The sequence below is a fragment of the Giraffa tippelskirchi genome, chromosome 4 (assembly GCF_054371585.1).
Source record: "Giraffa tippelskirchi isolate mGirTip1 chromosome 4, T2T-mGirTip1v1.2.pri, whole genome shotgun sequence".
Lineage (NCBI taxonomy): Eukaryota > Metazoa > Chordata > Mammalia > Artiodactyla > Giraffidae > Giraffa > Giraffa tippelskirchi.
Window position 1 is genome coordinate 63,111,692 of NC_137278.1, and position 20,324 is coordinate 63,132,015.

Consider the following 20,324-nt stretch of genomic DNA (forward strand, 5'->3'; position numbering starts at 1 on the left):
TAATCATACTCATTTATTAAGTGATTACTCAGTGCCAAGAATATCACATATATAATTTAATCTTATCTTCATGACAAGTCTAAGACAAGAGCTGTGGCTCTATTTCAAGGAGAGATAACTGAAACCAAAGACCACACAGCTCGGGACTCAGGGGAGCAGAAATTTGAACCATATCGTGTCTCTCCAAGGCTGGTACTCAGCAGTTTTGCTATTTTAGAACCCCATCACTCATAGGGTAGCATGTGAAAGGCAGAATTCTGACATCACAGCGGAAGTGTTCCAGCCTTAGTGACTGAGAAAACGCAGATGACAATTACAGAAAAAATAGTAAAAAAAAAAAAAAAAGAAAGAAAAAAAGAAAAAAAAATAATAATATAGTGGAATAAAGGGAGACAAAGTGAGTCTGGTTTTGACATTTTGAGTTTTAGTCCTTTTGGATTATAAAAGTGGTGATGTCCAGCAAGCAGATGGAAATGCAAGATGAACTAGGGAAGGATATGGAGAGACATGCTTTAGAGTTTTCCAAAAGGGGGTGATGGACGATTCCAGGAAAGGGCTTGACAAGAGACAATGAACACAGGAAATACAGGCCAAGGGCAGGTCCCTGTGAAAAATCAGGAAGGCAATTATAATTTCAGCACAGAACGTAAGTATAATTTCATATCAGAGAATTTAAAGATCTTCTAGAGTAGCAATTCTTTCCTGCTTGGAGAAGCAGGGCACCGTAAGCCTGTAAATCAATTAAACTCGAATTACAAACTCAAACAGCATCTGTTCCCATCATGACATAAAATCCGCTAAGATGAAGAATCTCTGACAGGATTAAGTTAAATTTTTTATAAGTTGCTGTTCCAATGAGGTGTTTTTCTTCACATAGTTTCAATAACATCCAAGCAGGCCAAGGGGCTTGGAAGTGTCCTTAGAGATCACCTGGTCTAACATTCTTATTTTAAAAATGAAAAATCTAAGGCTTAGAGAAGGGACCCCAGGTCATGAAGCTAGCTTTTCCATAAATGGGTTCATTTATATTTACACTCACTAAATGTTTGGGGACCAAGCAACCTGTATTTCATGATGATACTTCCCTGAGAGTATTATTAAGAAGTACTATAATGTGTGAGCACAAATTTTATTGAGACTTTAATTTGTGTACATTTTTCTCTCCCTTTACAAAGAATGAAGCTATCATTTTGGCTTGTTTGTTACTTTCCCCCAAGGATATCTTGGTTGCAGGGATGAAAGTAGAGATTGCCTACAAACAAATGACTTTCATGTCTTTTAAGAATATTTTGAGGGAAGGAGGAAAAGAAGCCTTGTAGGGGAAAAAATGACAAGGAGGTGAGGGTGAGAGAAACAGGCATTAAATTCTCTGCTGCCGCCTTCTCCTTTTGCCTTCAATCTTTTCCAGCATCAGGGTCTTTTCCAAAAAATAATCTCTTTTCATAAGGTATCCAAAGTATTGGAGTTTCAGCTTCAGCAACAGACCTTCCATTAAATATACAGGGTTGATTTCCTTTATGATTGACTGGTTTGGTCTTTTTGCAGTTCAAGGGACTCTCAAGTCTTCTCCAGCACCATAATTTGAAAGTATCCATTCTTCATTTCTCAACCATTTTTTTACTTTACAGTTCTTCATTTTACCAAAATTGTTCTCTTCTCTTTTCTTCAGATACCTCACCCTCTATACTTGTTATTCCATAATCTGGGGATAGAAGTTATCTTTCTAAATCCCGTGTTTTTCTTCAAAATAATTCTAAAGTACAATAGTATTCATCAGGAATGACATAGAGTCTGAAAAAAATGTGTTCGTAGCACTATTCCTTTTGTTTTTGATGGATCTCTAATTTTATTTTAAATAATTTTAATTTTAACAATCTTTTATGAAATATATTAATAGCATTAATATTCCTCCCAAATATTCAGGGAAACTTATATTTTAGGAAAGTAAGCCATGTTCTGTGGTAACAAATAGCCATACCCAGAAATGAAAGCACATCTGTTCAGGAAGAACAGGAAAGCAGTCCAAGATACATACAAGTCAGTTCCTGTAAGGTGTCAAAGCAGCAATGTAACCAACTTCTTCTGAGTTAGGTAAGCTGAATTAATAGATATACATAATAAATGGTATCAGTTTGGAAGAAAAATATAATACTTTTTAAAATCTCTACGAAGACAGTTTTGCAAAGAAGATGGGGCCAAACTAGATTTGAAAATTAATATGTTAAACCAAGGATGTACAAGAATGCTGAGTTTATCTTGGCACATTTAAGAGCGATTAACTTTTGTTGTTGCGCTGGTTAGAATAAATGAGTAATTGAGGCAAAACTGATTATATTTGAATACACTTTATTCTTAGGGATTAAATCCAGGGCAGAAAATTTGAGAATCATTCAATACTGTATAACATGGGTCTTAACATAGGGTGCTATTGGGAATCTTTTAAAAACTATAAATCCCTGGGCCTCAACTCTAAACCAGTTAAAGCAAAGTCTCTGGAGATGGGATCCAGAATGGATATTTTTAAAATTCTGTAGGTCTTTCTCACATGTAGCCAGGTTGAATGCTACTCATCCTGAGATATTAAATGGGGGATGAGGGTGGGATCACAGACAGAATAATGGCCCTCAAAGATGTTTACAAACTAACTCCCAGAGCCTATGAATGTGTTACCTTACATGGCAAAAGGGACTTTACAGATATAATAAAGTAAAGGCTTTTGAGATGGGAAGATTATCCTGGATTATTTAAGTGAGCCCAGTATAATCCAAGGACACTTTTAAGAGAGAAGCATGTCAGAGTCTTTCCTGGTGGCTCAGACAGTAAAGAATCTGCCTCCAGTGCAGGAGACAGGATTCGATCCCAGGGTCGGGAAGATCCTCTGGAGAAGGGAATGTCAACCCACTCCAGTATTCTTGCCTGGAGAATCCCCGTGGGCAGAGGAGCCTGGTGAGCTACAGTCCATAGGGTCACAAAGAGTTGAATACAACTGAGCGACCAACACTTTTTCAGTGTCAGAGTCAGATATGTGGCCATGGAAGCAGAAGCTGGGATGATGCAGGGCTGTGAGTCAAGGAATACACGTGGCCTTTAGAAAAGGAAAAGAAACAGATTCTCCTCTAGAGCCTCTAGAAGCAGTATTTTTCTGTAGACTCATTTAATCTCTTTTGACTATAATAAGCGGTTTGCAAGATCTTAGTTCCCTGACCAGGAATTGAACCCATGCTCCTGGCAGTGAAAGCAGAGTCCTAACCACTGGACCACCAGAGTTAGAACTGACTAACCTATTCCCATCTGCTGACTCATTTCAGACTTTTGTAAAACTATAAATTTGTATTGTTATAAGCAACTAGGTTTGTAGAATTTGTTGTAAGTACTGAAAGAAAACTAGCACAGGTGGCTGCTTAAAATAGTGACTACCTAAATGATCATGCTTCATGGTAAGAGAAAAATCAAGATGAACAGTTATTGCCACCTTGGGTCCTTGGTATCACAGGTAATATACCACCTTCTCTTTTTGGATAGAGCACAGGATTATAAATTTAAAGGTTGGGGGATAACTCTGTAATGATGTATTTAACTTATTTCTGTGTAATACAAATAGATATTTGCAGGAAGAGTGTAGCTAAATGGTCGTTCCTACTTCTTGTGTTTTTTAGTCATTTTCTTTGCTTTATTAGGACTTGTTTAACTCATTGTGAATGTTTATGCCCATGATGGAAAGCAAATATATGTCCTCACCTTGCTCACAGCAGGTTTTGAGAAGCTGTGTTTTTAGGGGACGATCCTTCTTTGACTTAAAATAAAAGCAGAGCTAGTTCTCAGTTGCTAGTAATGACATTGAACTCCACATACAGCACCAGGAGGACTGTGGACAGAATGAAGAGCAGAAGGATTTTATGTAGAGACCGGTGAAGATGTAGGAAAAAATATATAATGGAGAAAAGACAGATAAGATACAGAAACTCAAGGTTCACTAATCAAGCTATTGGTCCAAAAGATGGGGCTGTTGCGTAGGAAATAGCATATATATTGCCTGTAGAAGGACCATACCTAGGTTTCTAGGAACTTGCTGAGCAACCTTCATTAATAGATTCATCTGGTTGTGTTATGTACAAGGCCTTCATGTACCTCAATTTTTGTGTTTTCTAATGAGCTATCAGTCTTTATGCTGGTCAGTATTCTGAACTAATTGTTTCTGAAGATCTCTAAAATGTTCTCAAGTGTGGGAGCACTGGTAAACTAGAGGGGTTTTGAACTTGAATTAGAGGATTTTTTTACCTTTTAGTAGGGATTAAACAGAGCCTTCTAGGTATAGAAATATAATAGATACAGATGTTGGTATAGGCATAGATGTTTATTTATAACTTTATCTAGGTCTAGATCTGTATTTGTGCTAAAATACATAATGTACATGATTTATATCAAAACGAATATAAATTAAAAATTTTATTAAAAGTCTTATGCAGGTGGCATAGTCTTTCTCCAGAATCCCTAGTCTATATTGTTATTGTCATATTGAAGGTTGTTACAAACTCCACGTGATATTATTTACTACCACAGGCATTACTTATGCTTAGAATCTACTGTGTCCTATGAATCCCATTCAGCATTGCAAGTTTCTCATGTCACTAGGTGTAAATGATTTAACGATGGAATATGGTAGCAGGCATAGACTACGCTACCCCTACAACCTGAGTAAACCTATCAACCTATCAGGGGTTGAACTTCCTTCTTTGTGTTGGGATAAAATGAGATGAAATGATCTGTCCTATATTTTAGATGTGATGTTCCAACATATTCCAGACCACCAGTTCCTACAGATTCAGTGATAGCAAACCTATGAATCATAGGGCTTCTTTTCAACCTCCTGGGTCACACACGCCTTACCAAGCTTTCCTTTGTCCTTGACATTTCTTGCTTATGTAGGTTTATCAGCATGATGTCTTCAACATCGTGAATGCCTTTGATGTTCTACAGGAAGCACATGTGGTTTGGGTTTCTTCTGACCGTATTATAACAGAGGGGGGGAAAGTTAGCAAAGCTTTGCTGCAAAACCAAAATTGAGTAGTGATGTCCATTCCAAATGAATATTTTTTTAAATTATCTTTTAAATTTTTATTTATTTGGCTGCATCAGGTCTTAGCTGTGGCATGTGAGCTCTTCATTTTGGCATGCAGCCTTCTCTCTAGTTGTGGTGCTCAGGTTTACTTGCCATTTGGTATGTGGGATCTTAGTTCCCTATCCAGGAATGGGACTCATGTCCCCTACACTGGAAGGAAGATTCTTAACCACTGGACCACCAAGGAAATCCCTCAAATGAATGTGAACTGTTTCTGTTCTTCCTTGCTGATAGGGATGGAAAAGAACATGTTTGGGAGATAAATGGCCAAATACCATCTACATAAGATGATGTCAATCTTCTTTAGCTAAGAAGTTATCTCTCCCATAGCAGGTTTAATTAGGCTGCTTCTTGGTTGAGTCTGTAGGAGTCTACATTATTTTCCAGGCTCAGTTTGGTTTTCTGGGCCAGCCTAGTGAACTAAATGCAGATATTTTGGAGACTCCACGTCTGCCTCCTTGATATCTTTAAGGTAGTACAAACCTCTGCCATTTCTCCTGCAATATTGTCACCGTCTTATTTGAGTTGGTGGGGGGGGGATGTTTTAGAGGCTGCCATTTTGCCTTTTCCACCACAATAGCTTTTACTTTATAGGCCAAAAAACTAATATAGAAATTGCATTAATTGCTAGGAATATTTGCTAAAATTATACATTTGACAATGGGGGAAGAGATCACATGTAAATCATGGGACCAGTGGATGCATTTTGACCTGAACTTACACTAGGACTTTATTTCCTGGCAAAACAAAAATCCATGTGTTCCTGCTCTCACAGGGAAACTATGAAGGTGATTTGTGGTCTCAAGTGTCAGTGCCTACTTAGCTCTTGTGTGCAACAATCCTTAGAATGTTCAGGTATTCCATTTTCCCCAGTGCATAGTTACTCAAGTCAATGACTGTAGGTTTCTTTGGGAAAAGATGAAGTAATCATTATATCCAGAATGCTACAGGATACTTCTTGGGGATCAAGTTTGTCCTTCATTCAATGGGTTGATAGTTGGAAAAGTGGCTCACATCTGGATATTAGACAAGAGATTGAGACATTTTACTAAGATGACTGCCTGAAGTCACCTTCTTTGATCATACTTCCTTGATTGTTGTTATTGTTGTTGTTAGAAAGATTGAGTGATACCCTCATTGGGTGCATATCTTTCTCATGCCCAAGAAAGCTGCATCATTGATATATTAGCCATATCTTTAGTTCTATGCTTGCCATGCTCCTCTGATTGTAATTCCAACCTTGCTGCCCATGAGAATTAGTTATCCTACCTTTAACCTGTTAAAAGCAACCATCTAGACCCCACTTTTTCAGAACTTACCATCCCCATTCTTATCATGAGACCAGTTCTCAACATCTTCACATGAATCCTAGCTTACAATTAGACTGTAGGCTCTAACACTGATGGCTCTCTCACCAGCATATTTTTTATTACTTTGTTAAATAAAGTTCTGGCCCTCCTGCAGAACATATTATTCTAGTATTTTCCCCTGCCTTACATCATGCAACCACTCTGGCATTCTCCTTTCTCTGAACCATTTCTTCTTTGACTATCATTTGCTATAGCCATCCTTTCACTTATTTGGGGTCACCATTTTCTCTAAGCTTCTTATGAGATATCCTAGAAAATATTAGAACCATTTCCTTCAGTCTTTCTTTGAATATTTTCTCCCAGATTATTTTCCAAAAAGCAATTCCCCTGTATCAATAAACTCTCCCTTATAAAACTGCATATTCTCTCTGAGTTTAGTTTCATATATATTTTCCAAGTTCCTCTCAAGACTGTTTAGCTTGGGGCTGAAGATTCTTGGGATATAATCCCTTTCTCTCTTTGCAATCCCGTCACTTCCAAGGCCAGATTATGGTGGCCAGTAATTCTAGCTGTTGACCTATTTCCTAAGAGGAGATGTAGAAGGGCACATGTCTTGGAGGAGAGAGGTTTTCTTCAAGACAAATGAGAACACTAACTGCTAACAGAGAGAAGTGGGTGAGTTTGAGGAATCCAAAGAATTCAGAGGAATCTGGAGAATCAAGAGCATGAATACAGATGATCCCATATATCAGGATCCTATTTTTTCCCAATCAGAGCTCTAAACTTGGCACATCAGATTTGTTTAGGTTAACCTTTCCAGGAGCCAGCCTACTTTTTACCATTAGGTCCTGGGTTTTCTCTGTCCTTAGTATCTGGGAATAAAGGCTATTTTATGCAGTCAGGGAGCCCCTCTAGCTTTCATAGTTTGCTTCTCACTGGCAGTTAATAACTTCCAGACCTTCATGTACTTTCTTCAGAGTATCATAACCCCTAACAATAGTTATCCAACTCCACTATCTTTATAAATACTGTATCTCTCATATTTCTCAAACATCTGCTATATATATTATCAGTTCAGTTCACTTCAGTCACTCAGTCGTGTCCGACTCTTTGCAACCCCAAGAACTGCAGCATGCCAGGCCTCCCTGTCCATCACCAACTCCCGGAGTTTACCCAAACTCATGTCCATTGAGTCGGTGATGCCATCCAGCCATCTCATCCTCTGTTGTCCCCTTCTCCTCCTCCCCCCAATCCTTCCCAGCATCAGGGTCTTTTCCAGTGAGTCAACACTTCGCATGAGGTCGCCAAAGTATTGGAGTTTTAGCTTCAACATCAGTCCTTCCAATGAACACCCAGGACTGATCTCCTTTAGGATGAACTGATTGGATCTCCTTGCAGTCCAAGGGACTCTCAAGAGTCTTCTCTAACACCACAGTTCAAAAGCATCAATTCTTCAGCACTCAGCTTTCTTCACTGTCCAACTCTCACATCCATACATGACTACTGGAAAAACCATAGCCTTGACTAGATGGACCTTTGTTGGCAAAGTAATGTCTCTGCTTTTTAATATGCTATCTAGGAAGGTCATAACTTTCCTTCCAAGGAGTAAGCGTCTTTTAATTTCATGGCTGCAATCACCATCTGCAGTGATTTTGGAGCCCCAAAAAATAAAGTCTGATGCTGTTTCCACTGTTTCCCCATCTATTTCCCATGAAGTGATGGGACCAGATGCCATGATCTTAGTTTTCTGAATGTTGAACTTTAAGCCAACTTTTTCATTCTCCTCTCTCACTTTTATCAAGAGGCTTTTTAGTTCTTCTTCACTTTCTGCCATAAGGGTGGTGTCATCTGCATATCTGAGGCTATTGATATTTCTCCCGACAATCTTGATTCCAGCTTGTGCTTCTTCCAGCCCAGCATTTCTCATGATGTACTCTGAATATAAGTTAAATAAGCGTACCTGCTAGTAAGTTTACATCTACCAGTTTACCTCTCCAGTTCACTAAATAAAGTTTTTAACAATTTCACTGATACTTGGTTACAGAATCTTTCCAAGTCCATCTACCACCAGGAATTTGGATACTCATTGTGAGCTGGCTAGCAAGTGATCCAGTCCATCTGCTTTACTAGATAAAACTGTTCCAGGTCAAGTTACCCATGAAGCAGACATTAAGATTTTTTTCCTATAGGAGGTTCAGTGGGCAGTACTGTTAAAATTAATGCCTGAAGGGAATGGAACAGATCAGGTGTAGGAAGAGGGAGAACTTGGGCTCTGCCTAACCTCTTTCAAGCTCTGGCATGGATATTCAGAGTTGAGCTGACTCTTAAATCCTTGTATTAAGCAGTTACTGGATTCAGGCTGTGTCTGGTATGGGGATATGAGCTTGAACAAGAAGGCTTTCTTGAGCTGAGGGCAATTTCCAAAGGATTGACAGTTGAAGATAATTTGAAAGGAGCAGTCCCCAAACTTGTGTTCAACTATCCTTCAGTCCTGAAGGGGATATCTAAGTAACATGACACAGGATCCACAGCACACCTGGAGGCAATTAAATTGAAAACCACCATCATAAAGCTGTGTCTGTTTGTAAACATGTGATTTCAGAACAAGGAACCAAAAATACATGATCCTTGTCACAAGAGTAGAACTGCTGCCGTAGCAATAAAACACAAATATGCTACCATACTATCATCTCTCAAATGACAAAAGTCCACTTGTGCAATGATTATCTAGGAGAAAGAGATTGGAATGATTTTCAGTTACCTTACAGTTTTTTCATGACTAAGACTTTATCAGAAGCTGACGTTGGAAGGAAAACTATAATTACAAATGTAGAGGGAAGTCATTCACCATATACACTCAGAAGTATACTTTTATTTCCTAGAGTTGCAGTTATTAACCTTCATAATCCTCATTCCTAGTCATCTACCCTCTGGAGGTAGGTGTATAAAGTTTAAAATGAACTTAAACTGTCCATTAAACTTGGCATGCAGTGCCATACAAAATGCTTCAATAAATGAAATTTTCTAAAATGTGTTAACACCTGAGCATTATAAGAAAAAGTTGATAATGGCATTTTTAGTTAATGACCATCAATTCAAACAAAATATAACAGTTCCTGAACTCCAGTTATATATTTATGTTGGGGTAGATTCATCCACCCCAAAATTTATATTCTATTTTCCTTAGAAGAATGTTTGCAAGACTGTATTCTCTTCTGTATAGTTTAAAAGGTAATAAAATCTCAGTTGCACTAATAAGGGTAAGAAACGATATTTCTGATCTCCCCGGAAAGAACAGTGTCCATATATATCAGAATGCATTTTTCACATATTAAGTGAGTATTTCACTCAAGTAGAGATATTATGATCACAGTCTCCTAACTTTCTTTTACTCATTTGAAATCTGTAGCCTGACATTGGGTATAATAAACAGGTATAATTTTCCTTGTTATAAATTTATAGTTTGTATCTTATTTTATATACATCAGCTACAAAGTCCATTAGCATCCTCTAATAGGTGGAAACAGATCTCAACCCTAACTGCAGTTAGCATCATTTGGACAGTTTATTGTTTGCTTTTAATGCAGATGCACAGACCACACCCCTAAATGATTCGCATTCATTTGGTCTGGGGTGGCCTGGACATCACATTTCTCCTAGAGTGGAGAAGCACTTTAATATGGTATTTGGGTTACCCTTGTAAAGTGAACATTTAACCTCAAGCCTCAAATATCTCTTGTATCCCCAAAGTCTGATTGTCTAATATTGTTTAAAGTCTCAGTAGGTGGTATAGCAAAACTGCAGATTAACTGCTACAAATCATTCACTCTGACTTTCTTTGCATTTCTCAACTTGTTCCTTAACCTTGAACTTCAGAGTAAACTTTGAGATGGAGATTACTTCACAGAAGAAATATCAAGGCAAGAAAAATGGGTTAGCTTCTGAAAAATGTTCAATTCATCTGTATGTTAATACAGAGAATATAATTTGGGCCTAGTAATTGACATGGTATATATTTATGGAAAACCCACAATTTGCTATGTTTAAAGATCCCAGTCCTCAGGGACTATCATTTAAATATTACTTTGGACATATATTACTTCGAATCCATAAAGAAAATTTTAATTCACATTCCATTGTAAGATGTTAGCTTTATCAAAAACTTTCAAAATAAATAGTTGATTTACTATTTAAAAAGACATCAGAGGTGATTTAGTGCAACTTCAGACTCAATTCTCATCTTAAATCTTGTTCTGAGAACCAAATTCATTATTCCCTCTTCTCTCCTAAATGTTCTTTCCTGTATGCCAGTGAAAGAAATAAAACAAGGCATACTTAATTTCTAACTTTAAACAAGTATGTTTGGTTTGTGTTGTCCCATCCCTTCTTGTTCTCTTAAATCCACTTAGTGTGACAACTTGACACAACTGTTTTTATTGATTAAGTACATATCACCCTGGACAAACTTGTGGATTTAAAAAATGTTCTTGTCATAGGAAAATTTATCCCTCATTTTCTAACTGTATGTTCAGTCATATTTTATGATTTTGTTTTCAAAAGCTGCGGTTGCTAAAATTGATGAGCTGTACTAATACCCACCACATGAGCATCCTATTTCTTCAACCCCAAATCCATCATTTTATGAGGAGAGTCAAGGTCTTGGGTTAGGTGAATATAGAGTCTTTTTCACTCAGACGGGGGCAAGGAAAGGAGATGTGGAGGCCAGTAGGGGTAGAGTGTCTTTTTGACTTATTCTCAAATTTCCAGATCAGCTTTTTCTAGTTGTTCAGAAACCAGAGAAATAGAAAAGGGCAAAATGGTGAGAAGTCAGTCTTCATTTTATCAGAGAATATGAGCTTATTCTTGAGACAGTGCTTCTCAAACATGAACATGCATGTGAATCCCCAGGCATCTTGTTGAAATGTAGAACTGTTTTGATAGCTTAAAAATGGTACCTGTGAGTTTATATTTCTAACATGATTCTAAGGTTGCTGGTCCTTAGAATTACTCAGTACAGAACATCTGAATATAGTCTTTGTGCAAATTTGCCTCTTCAGCCACCTTTGACCCACCTACTTTCCCAAGACTAGTAGTCAAATGAAACAAAAGGGAACATTGGACATTTAGGATTTGATTGTTTATTCTCTTGCCCTGTAAGTGTGTATAAGAATCTGCTGATCATCGTTAATTAAGCACCTCATTACCTTTGATTAGAGAACAAAAAATATTCTCTTCAAATTTCACTACCCTTCTCTACCTGAGTTATGTCATATTTGTAAGGAAATTTCAAAGCATGGCCTTCTAATGAGCTAGTGATAAAAATACTGTCTTAGCCACTGAAACAGCTATATTCAGAGTTGAATTAGGAATTTTGTTCATGTGTAAAGAAATGAAGTAAGTGGCAATAAGTTAATAGGTTCTGTTACTAGTGGAGCAAACTAACTGCTTTTTAAAAATTAACCTTGAAACTTATCCTCATTCAGTAGTTAATGGAATTGAGAGATTAAATACTTTATATATTATTTATAACATTAATAGAAAAATAAAATAATTTCTTCTTTGCTTTCCCTTGCATAGGTTTAACCCTCTGCTTTCATCATTTGGAGATTGCATTGTTTGAGGAAGAGACTGTCACAGAATCTAATTAGTACAAACATTTATAGAATGCTTCATATGACCAGGCAGGCACTGTTTTAAGTATTAGCTAAGTGAATCTTCATGAGGTTTATATAATTACTTTAATTTCCATTTTAAAGATATTAAAATTGAACAATTTAGAAACTGGTCCCCTGTTATACAGCTGGGAAGTGTCAGCCAAGCATTCTGACAGAAGTGCCCATGCAAGCAGCCACTCTGTGTTTCTGGCTTGTTAGTTATATGGTTGCAAGGTGTGATTTCAGAGGCCAGGAATGCTCCTCTGACCCAGATTCCTTCAATAGAAATCAAAGCTGCGGATACTTTGAACTTATTTTCTCATTCATTTTCTTTATCAAATTTAGCACAAATTACCAAAAATTACTTACCTGTTTTGGTTCAGAAAAGCAACAACCTTGTATAAATTCAACCATTCATCTCTCCAGTCCCTACACCCATGTTGCTAAGTCCTAGAGGAAAAGATCAATTGTTTGTCCAGAAGCCATAGCACATTCATTATTGCTGACCTTAGTTGTATGCTCATATTTCCTTAGAAACCTTCCCCTTCAGTTGGTAATTTATATTATTGCGACCCCTTTCAGCCTTTTATCCCACCCTCTTCCCACTCTCAGCAAATGTCCTTAACTCTTTTCTTCCTAATGACCGTTGAGTCCATTAGGTGTAAAGTCCCTTCAATACTCTCACTTCACAAACATCCCTGTACATTTCCATCCAGTCAACCTTTCTTTGCTTATCTTTGGTTTCCTTGGAAATAATGCCCCTCCTTCCATCCAAAACTTACCTTGAACCTCTGCTATAGATCACAGCCCCAACACTCTCCTTTCTCGGTCTCCATTGATCTCTTTTCTCTGCAGCTTATGTGCCTTCTGTGCTCAAAATATTAAAAAATAAAGAAACAAAACAGTGTGCTCAATCTTGTTACTCTTTGTAGGTAGGGCTCTATCTCACCCCTCACCATCATCAAAAATATTTTAAAGAATATATTCTTGGTATTTATCTTTATATCTTCATCCTTGTTTTCTCCTAAGTCTTTCTATTTATTGATTTTATAGTCTTCAGAATCACTAACAATATCCCCACGGTATACTCATAAGGGATTTGATCTAGGTCATACCTGAATGGTCTAGTGGTTTTCCCTACTTTCTTCAATTTAAGTCTGAATTTGGCAATAAACAGTTCATGATCCGAGCCACAGTCTGCTCCCGATCTTGTTTTTGCTGACTGTATAGAGCTTCTCCATCTTTGGCTGCAAAGAATATAATCAATCTGATTTCGGTGTTGACCATCTGGTGATGTCCACGTGTAGAGTCTTCTCTTGTGTTGTTGGAAGAGGGTTGGAAGAAACAGAAGCTGGAATCAAGATTGCTGGGAGAAATATCAATAACCTCAGATATGTGGATGACACCACCCTTATGGCAGAAAGTGAAGAAGAACTAAAGAGCCTCTTGATGAAGGTGAAAGAGAAGAGTGAAAAAGTTGGCTTAAAGCTCAACATTCAGAAAACTAAGACCATGGCATCTGGTCCCATCACTTCATGGGAAATAGATGGGGAAACAGTGGAAACAGTGTCAGACTTTATTTTCTTTGGGCTCCAAAATCACTGTTGATGGTGATTGCAGCCATGAAATTAAAAGACGCTTACTCCTTGGAAGGAAGGTTATGGCCAACCTAGATAGCATATTTAAAAGCAGAGACATTACTTTGCCAACAAAGGTCCATCTAGTCAAGGCTATGGTTTTTCCAGTGGTCATGTATGGATGTGAAAGTTGGACGGTGAAGAAAGCTGAGTGCTGAAGAATTGATGCTTTTGAACTGTGGTGTTGGAGAAGATTCTTGAGAGTCCCTTGGACTGCAAGGAGATCCAATCAATCCATCCTAAAAGAGATCAATCCTGGATGTTCATTGGAAGGTCTGATGTTGAAGCTGAAACTCCAGTACTTTGGGCACCTCATGCAAAGGGTTGACTCATTGGAAAAGACCCTAATGCTGGGTAGGATTGGGGGTGGGAGGAGAAGGGGACGACAGAAGATGAGATGGTTGGATGGCATCACCGACTCGATGGACATGGGTTTGGGTAGACTCCGGGAGTTGGTGATGAACAGAGAGGCCTGGCGTGCTGCAATTCATGGGGTCGCAAAGAGTCGGACACGACTGAGCGACTGAACTGAACTGAACAATATCCCACTTAAGTTTAATGTCATTTACCAACTTTTATCTCATTTAATTTCTTAAGCTTTTGGCATTATTGCTACTTCTTTATATTTTGAATTAATTCCTCCTTTCTTTTCTAGGATAGCACTCTACTTTGTTTTTTCTTCCTGGTAAGAATGTGTGGTGGTGCAATTGGGAAAGTAAAGAAAAATGTTGAGGATGTGACAGTATCATATGTTGTTTTGATATAGTTTTATGGAATATGAACACATGTAGGCCCAGTGGAATCAACCATCCATTTTAGTTTTCATTATAGGCTATTGCTCCAACATCATTCTATGAATAACAGAGAATGATGTCAAACATCCTATTTTAAATCCCCCTGTTTCTGCAGCTATCATAAATACTCAATCCTTGAGAAATGGACCCAGTGAAAAATAACTAGAAAGATGAAAAATTCATCTTAGGCAAAGTAATGGTTTTAACTCCATGTGAACTTTTTTCTGTGTAGCACCTCCACATGTAGCTAGCTAAAGCCAAAGGCATTAGTGTGGAACCTAGGAGTACCTTGCCAGGAAATATTTTTCAATTCTTGATAGAAAATTTGATAGGAATGCTTTCCAGAATTTTACATGTTCCTAAAGTTACCTGTCACTTGAAGAAGCCAATTTGATAGGTTAAATATCTATTTCTGAAGGCTTCAAATTGTTCAGTAATTTTTTGTAAACCTCCCTAATCTTGCTTGGAAAAGTTTCAAGGTAAGGACGTGCACTCATCTTCTCCAAACTGGGAAAGGAGTATGTCAAGGCTGCATATTGTCACCCTGCTTATTTAACTTATATGCAGAGTACATCATGGAAAATGCTGGGCTAGATTAAGCACAAGCTGGAATCAAGATTGCTGCAGGAAATATCAATAACCTCAGATATGTAGATGACACCACACTTATGGCAGAAAGTGAAAATGAACTAAAGAGCCTCTTGATGAAAGTGAAAGAGGAGAGTGAAAAAGTTGGTTTAAAACTCAACATTCAGAAAGCTAAGATCATGGCACCCAGTCCCATCACTTCATGGCAAATAGATGGGGAAACAATGGAAACAGTGGCATACTTTATTTTGGGGCTCCAAAATCACTGCAGATGGCGACTGCAGCCATGAAATTAAAAGACACTTGCTCCTTGAAAGGAAAGCTATGATCCACCCAGATAGCCTATTAAAAAGCAGAGACATTGCTTTGCCAACAAAGATCTGTCTAGTCAAAGCTATGGTTTTTCCAATAGTCATGTATGGATGTGAGAGTTGGACTGTAAAGAAAGCTGAGCGCCGAAGAATTGATGCTTTTGAACTGTGGTGTTGGAGAAGACTCTTGAGAGTCCCTTGGACTGCAAGGAGATCCAACCAGTCTATCCTAAAGGAAATAAGTCCTGAATAATCATTGGAAGGACTGATGCTGAAGCTGAAACTCCAATACTTTGGCCACCTGATGCAAAGAGCTGACTCATTGGAAAAGACCCTTATGCTGGGAAAGATTGAAGGTGAGAAGAGAAGGGGCCGACAGGATGAGATGTTTGGATGGCATCACTGACTTGATGGATGTGAGTTTGAGCAAGCTCTGGGAGTTTGTGAAAAATAGGGAAGCCTGGCGTGCTGCAGTCCTTGAGGTCGCAAAGAGTCAGACACGACTGAATGACCGAACTGAACTGAATTGAATCTTACTTGATTTCTAGGCTTAATTGTCTGCCTCAGCTTTCTCTTCAGGAAAATCAGGAAAATATACATAGTGTGTGCTTCAAAGGCAGTTGTGAAGAATAACTATGTAAATCTATTGTATGTATTTATTACTATTAATATTTTGTACTTTTTCATTTCTGTCAACTTTGAGTTGCACAGCCATAAAAACTCATTGGGGAACGTAAACTTTCTCCTACTTATTAAATTGATCCATTTAATGCACAACCACAAACAAGCAGATAAACAAACATCTTGAATCTTCCAAATGATGAAAGACTAGGAATCTCAAATCACCTTAGGTTTCTCATGACTTGAGAGCATGTAGGAAGGCTGCCAAATAGCATTGTTGTGGAGACTAAATGATAAATTATATGATGCACTCAGTGTATAGAGTTGGTTCCTTGTTTTGATTATAATAATTACATAAGAATAATCATTTATTATGAGATTTTGTTTTATTCTGTTTACATTAACAACAGTTAGTAGTGGTGATGATGAGAGCAATAATAACTGAAAGAGTAGTTTATTTTATTACTCTATTCTATCAGATTTAGAGAAGAAAGTCAATTCAGTCTGGCTAGTGCCTTTCTCATGCACCTGTATGTTTTTTTGTTATTGTTGAGCCCTACTCTTCTTTTTAAGATGCTATCCCATGATCTTAGTGTTTTGAATGTTGAGTTTCAAGCCAGCCTTTTCACTCTCATCAACAGACTCCTTAGTTCTTCTTCACCTTCTGCCATTTGAGTGATATCATCTGCATATGTGAAGTGGTTGACATTTCTCCCAGCAATCTTGATTCCGGCTTGTGATTCTTCCACTATGACACTTTGCATGATGTATTCTGCCTATAAGTTAAATAAGCAGGGTGACAATATGCAGCCTTGATGCACTTCTTTCCCAATTTGAACTAGTCAATTGTTCCATATCCAATTCTAGCTGTTTCTTCTTGACCTGCATACAGATTTCTTAGGAGGCAGGTAAGGTGATCTGATACTCCCATCTCTTTAAGAATTTTCCATGATTTTTTGTGATCCACACAGTCAAAGGCTTTATTGTAGTCAGTGAAGCAGAAATAGATAATTTTTCTGGAATTTGCTTGCTCTCTCTGTTATTCAATGGATGTTGTCAATTTGAACTCTGGTTCCTCTGCCTTTTATAAACCCAGCTTGTACATCTGAAAGTTCTCAGCTTACATACTAGTGAAGCCTACCTAGTTTGAAAGATTTGGGGCATAACCCTACTAGTGTGTGAAAGAACACAGTTGTACAATAGCTGGAACCTTCTTTGACAGTGCCCTTAAAATTTGGTATTTAAAATTTTAATGCTTAAAAAAATATTACCTTGTAGAGCTTCTAGCCTTGTTCTTGCTGTCTTGGTGAATATGTATTTCCTTTCTCTCACTTTATGGATCACTACAGGTGTGTGTGTGTGCAAGTGAGAGAGAGAGAGATTGGAGTGGAGAAATAGATTCTGAGGGTTAAATGTGCAACACTACAGAGAAGGAATAGCTTAATACCATTTAATAATACCAAAGAATTAGCAAAGACTTAGAAGAAGCAGCCCTTCCTTCCACTTTTTCATGATTCGTGTGTAGTACTTCAATTTCTTGCAGGTATCTACATTTGTGTTACTTCTCTGAAGTCAAATCAGAATGTTTTTTTAAATAGTTACCACTTTAATTTTACTAATATTCGTAGAGTGACAACTAGAAGCAAAATAGATGCCATAAATAATTTCCTTTTATGTACTTTGGAGAGTTTACTGCTATAGACTTTTAAAAGTGGATAGAAAGGGGTATTAGATGGGGAAATTCATTTTCTTTTGAGTAGCATAACTTTTCCCTAATGTGAGGTGTTTATCTACTCTGGAGCCAGGACATATACAAAGTATTCACCCTGTGTAATAGTGATTGAGTTTTTCCTGCCAACAAGAGTAAGAAAGTTCATGCATTTCTAATTCCTTCCAATCATTCAGCATGGAATTATGTGGGGTAGTTAAATGGCACCCTACCTGATTTTATCCCCTATATTTCCTTTCCAGAATTGCTTAAACATGAATATTTATTACATAAAACATTCACAAAAGCAATTAATATTCAAATCTTACAAATGTCTTCAAAAATATAAATGTCTTAGGATAAATGCCATATGACATAGTGAGATTTATTTCCTAGGTAGTTCTATGGTTATTTTTAGAGTTTGTCTCCTTTTAATTGAAATAATTGGAAGAAAAGTTATGACCAACCTAAACAGCATATTAAAAAGCAGAGACATTACTTTGCCAACAAAGGTCAGTCTAGTCAAGGCTATGGTTTTTCCAGTAGTCACGTGTGGATATGAGAGTTGGACTATAAGGAAAGCTGAGCGCCGAAGAATTGATGCTTTTGAATTGTGGTGTTGGGAGAAGACTCTTGAGAGTCCTTTGGACTGCAAGGAGATTCAACCAGTCCATCCTAAAGGAAATCAGTCCTGAATGTTCATTGGAAAGACAGATGTTGAAGCTGAAACTCCAATCCTTTGGCCACCTGATGCGAAGAGCTGACTCATTGGAAAGACCCTGATGCTGGGAAAGATTGAAGGCGAGAGCAGAAGGGGATGACAGAGGATGAGATGGTTGGATGGCATCACTGACTCAATAGACATGAGTTTGAGTAAACTCTAGGAGTTGGTGATGGACAGGGAGACCTGGCTTACTGCAGCCCATGGGGTCGCAAAGAGTCGAACACGACTGAGCAACTGAACTGAACCAAACTGAAGTATATGTTAGTTTTCTTATTCCCAATATTTGATAATCACCTTTTACATTTGCCTGATGTTTAAATTTTATAAAACACTTCTACTCTGTTATCTTCATATCATTACACCATTTCTACACTACACTGTTCAGAGTTTATATCAAGGTAGAAATGTCCTGTTTTGCCTTTCAAGTCAGTTTTGGAGGATTTTGAGGGCTTTGGAGATACAACCTACAATATTGTTAGTTCTTTAGCAAGTACACTCAATAGGGAGAATAATTTTCTTTTTACTCTTCCATTTTCTTCATTAATAAAAATTTGAAAGCTAAGGTAATTACCACATTATATTAAAGCTTATGCTGAAGCATTAGTGTACATTTCTCAGGTTATGTAAGTATGACTTGTAGACCACAAGACTTGAGAGATTCTTATTTATATTGGTTCTATGTTGCTTTCCTCTTCTTTCTTCTTGTCTTTCCTCCTCTTTTGTGAATGTTTCATATCTTCCTCTCAACTCGTTATCATTACTAAATAACAGATGGACTGAATTTGCTTATCACGGCATTTCCAAACATATATATCCAAAGAACTTTGTACTTTCTCATGATTCTCTTAACATACCACAGAGTTGGTCTTCCCAAACACAGTGTATATGTCTCATGCAAAACATTGGACTAACGCCTAGGGTGAGTGTTCCAAAAATGCTTATAGAAAATGGATAAATGTGCAATTAAAAGGATACCATTAAAAAGATGCATTTAAAAATACCTAATGAAAAATAAATACCTAGTTTTAACCAAGAGACACATCCTTATTAAGCACGGAGGTGTGTTGGTGAGCATTGAGAATCGAAGGATCAGAACATCTGGGGCCCTCCCAACATATCCGTCTGGATAATCTTGTTTTACTTTTTTTCTATTGCTATTTCTGCTTCCATGATTTGAGCCACCTGGGCTCTCTATGCCATTGTCTGGACCTCCTGAGAGTCATGAACCATACATCATCTCCTTTAGGAAAATGAGAACTCACTGGGTCCAGTGCAACAATTCTGTGATTCTTTCAATACTTCCCTTCTTGAAATCTCTGAGCATATAAAGATATTTTGATTCAAACATGTTTCACTACATAATCTCATTTGTTAACTATAGCTCTTTTTAAAATGTTTATTTACTGACAATAAAAATAATCATCAGAAATGGGAGGAGAAAAGTAATGATTGTTCAGCACTAGCTTATACCAAGCACTACTCTAGACACTTTTTGTTTTTAAAGATTTATTTATTTGTTTGTTTATTTTGGCTGCACTGGGTCTTCATTGCTGAGCGTAGGTTTTCTCTAGTTGCGGCGAGTAGGGGCTACTCTGTAGTTGTGGTGGCTTCTCTTGTTGCGGAGCACAGCCTCTAGGTGCACAGGCTTCAGTAGTTGTGATGTGTGGTCTCATTTGGTGTGGCTCTTAGGCTTAGTTACTCTGCAGCTTGTGGGATCTTTTGGGAGCAGGGGTCAAACCTGTGTCCCCAGCATGTGCAGGTGGATTCTTAACCACTGAGCCAGCAGGGAAGCCCTACACTAGAAACTTTAAGCTCTTTCCTTTATTCTAAAATTTAGGTATTATTTGAGAGGTATGTA

At 37.7% G+C, this 20,324-nt stretch overlaps 1 long non-coding RNA gene across 1 annotated transcript in view; it reads left to right on the plus strand.

Moving 5' to 3' along the window:
• Window positions 1–265: 265 nt before the first annotated feature.
• Window positions 266–20,324, plus strand: part of LOC145503591 (uncharacterized) — a 29,820-nt gene continuing 9,761 nt past the window's right edge. Inside the window, exons 1-2 of the long non-coding RNA XR_014051579.1 lie at window positions 266–646; window positions 1,924–2,091. This is a non-coding gene — a long non-coding RNA (uncharacterized LOC145503591). The remainder of the gene's footprint in view (window positions 647–1,923; window positions 2,092–20,324) is intronic.